This window comes from Triticum dicoccoides, chromosome 3A (assembly GCF_002162155.2).
Source record: "Triticum dicoccoides isolate Atlit2015 ecotype Zavitan chromosome 3A, WEW_v2.0, whole genome shotgun sequence".
Lineage (NCBI taxonomy): Eukaryota > Viridiplantae > Streptophyta > Magnoliopsida > Poales > Poaceae > Triticum > Triticum dicoccoides.
This window is the reverse complement of record NC_041384.1, coordinates 281,151,182-281,151,391: the sequence shown is the minus strand read 5'-3', so window position 1 is coordinate 281,151,391 and position 210 is coordinate 281,151,182.

Genomic DNA, 210 nt, shown 5'->3' with positions numbered 1-210 from the left:
TCGGAGTCCCGGATGAGATCGGGGACATGCCGAGGAGTCTCGAAATGGTCGAGACGTAAAAATCGATATATTGGACGACTATATTCGGACATCGGAAAGGTTCCGAGTGATTCGAGTATTTTTCGGAGTACCGGAGAGTTACGGGAATTCGCCGGGAGAAGTATTGGGCCTTATTGGGCCATACGGGAAAGAGAGAGGGGCTGCCTAGGG